Source organism: Euprymna scolopes, chromosome 20 (assembly GCF_053919585.1).
Source record: "Euprymna scolopes isolate OS-2025 chromosome 20, ASM5391958v1, whole genome shotgun sequence".
Lineage (NCBI taxonomy): Eukaryota > Metazoa > Mollusca > Cephalopoda > Sepiida > Sepiolidae > Euprymna > Euprymna scolopes.
The window spans coordinates 54,915,965-54,918,446 of record NC_136501.1 but is presented as its reverse complement, the minus strand read 5'-3'; the positions used below and the strand labels follow the sequence as shown (position 1 = coordinate 54,918,446).

At 33.9% G+C, this 2,482-nt stretch overlaps 1 pseudogene; it reads left to right on the top strand.

The window, feature by feature from the left end:
* The first annotated feature begins 2,044 nt into the window (after positions 1-2,044).
* Positions 2,045-2,178, top strand: LOC145241809 (U2 spliceosomal RNA; annotated as a pseudogene).
* Positions 2,179-2,482: the final 304 nt, after the last annotated feature.

Here is a 2,482-nt window from a genome sequence, read left to right as displayed (position 1 = left end):
GATATATTTCCATACGTCTGAATACCCTATATCCAAATTTTCTAATATGTAGATAAAAAATTTGTTGAATATATAGGGTGAGAATTTTCCTTCCTCTCTTTCTCTCTCTCTCTTTCTCACACACACACAAGCTGAAAATTGTTCTCTCTCTCTCTCTGACTCTCTCTCTCTCTCTCACACACACACATGGTCATTTTATAGATATAATAGATAGGTTATGCTAGATATATTTCTATATGTCTGAATACCCTATATACAAATTTTTTAATCTGTAGATAAAAAATTTGTTGAGTATATAGGTTGAGAATTGTTCTTTCTCTCTCTCTCACACACACATTCTCACTTTTATAGATATAATAGATTATGCTAGATATATTTCCAAATGTCTGAATACCCTATATACAAATTTTCAAATCTGTAAAGATAGAATTTGTTGAATATATAGGTTGAGAATTGTTCTCTCTCTCTCTCTTTCACACACATTCTCACTTTTATAGATATAATAGATAGATTATGCTAGATATATTTCCTTATGTCTGAATACCCTATATACAAATTATCAAATCTGTAGATACAAAATTTGTTGAGTATATAGGTTGAGAATTGTTCTCTCTCTCTCTCACTCACTCACTCACTCACTCACACACACACACACATTCTACCTTTTATAGATATAATAGATTATGCTAGATATATTTCCATATGTCTGAATACCCTGTATACAAATTTTCAGATCTGTACATAAAAATTAGTTGAATATATAGGTTGAGAATTGTTCTCTCTCTCTCTTCTCTCTCTCTCTTTCACACACATTCTCACTTTTCTAGATATAATAGATAGATTATGCTAGATATATTTCCATATGTCTGAATACCCTATATACAAATTTTCTAATCGGTAGATAAAAAATTTGTTGAATATATAGGGTGAGAATTGTACTTACTCTCTCTCTCTCTCTCTCTCTCTCACGCACACATTCTCACTTTTATGGATATAATAGATAGATTATGCTGGATATATTTCCATATGTCTGAATACCCTATATACAAATGGTCAAATCTGTAGATAACAAATTTATTGAATAGATAGGTTGAGAATTGTTCTCTCTCTCTCTCTCTCTCGCAACCTTACACACACAACCACACGCAAACATTCTGACTTTTATAGATATAATAGATCGATTATGCTAGATATATTTCCATATGTCTGAATACCCAATATACAAATTTTCAAATCTGTAGGTAAAAAATTTGTTGAATATATAGGTTGAGAATTGTTCTCTCTCTCTCACACACTCACATTCTCACTTTTATAGATATAATGTATAGATTATGCTAGATATATTTCTATATGTCTGAATACCCTATATACAAAGTTTAAAATCCGTAGATAAAAATACGTTGAGTATATAGGTTGAGAATTGTTCTCTCTCTCTCTTACGCACACACACACACACACACACACACACACACACACACACACACACACACACATTTTCACTTTTATAGATATAATAGATAGATTATGCTAGATATATTTCCATATGTCTGAATACCCTATATACAAATTTTCAAATCTGTAGATAAAAAATGTATTGAATATATAGGTTGAGAATTGTTCTCTCTCTCTCACACGAAACTGTGCGCTCGGCTTCTTCCCCCCCTTCCCACCCCAAATGCTTGGGAAACTGCCTCTTCCCCCCCCCCACACACACACAGTTTAACAGTAGTAGGAGGTCAAGAGAAAGAGGGTGAGAGAGAGAGAAGAGTAAGTTGGTGAGAGAGAGAGAAAAGAGAAAGAGGGTGTTGGTTTTATATTTTTATTATCGTCTAATATTTTGAAAGCTGAATTTCTAATAAAATGTGCATCTATAGGAGATAATGCCTGGGAATGTGTTCCTCCCCCCCCACAGTTTAACAGTGGTGTGACGTCAAGAGAAAGAGGGTGAGAGAGAGGGAAGAGTAAGTGGGTGAGAGAGAGAAAGAGAGAGAAAAAAAAAGAAAGACGGTGTTGGTTTTGTGAAAAAAGTTGTTATTTACAATTGTTCGCATTCTTGGCCTTTTGGTCAAGATCAAAGTGTAGTATCTGTTCTTCAGATGCTGCACTTCTATTTCTTGTTCTCTTTCGGTGGAGGAGAAATCCTCCACGACTGAGACAATTTTTATTTTTGTACCTTTTCTCCACGTTAAAAAACGACCCTGGTGTCTAACTCTGTCCCGTGGGGAGGCATAGTAAATAGGTACAATTGTTCGCCATTAGTGGATGTTGACGTCACGTCACGTGACATGACTAAGCGTTTTTTTTTTTTTAGTATGAATAACATTTTTTGTTTTAATTATAAAGTCTACACTTAATTTTATAGAAAATGATGTATATATAATAGAAAAAAAAAATTACTGGTTTTGTTGGATTCAAGTGGATCCCCCCCCCCTCCAGTTTAAGAGATAGCAGGTCACGTGGTAATATACAAAATGGCTAGCGT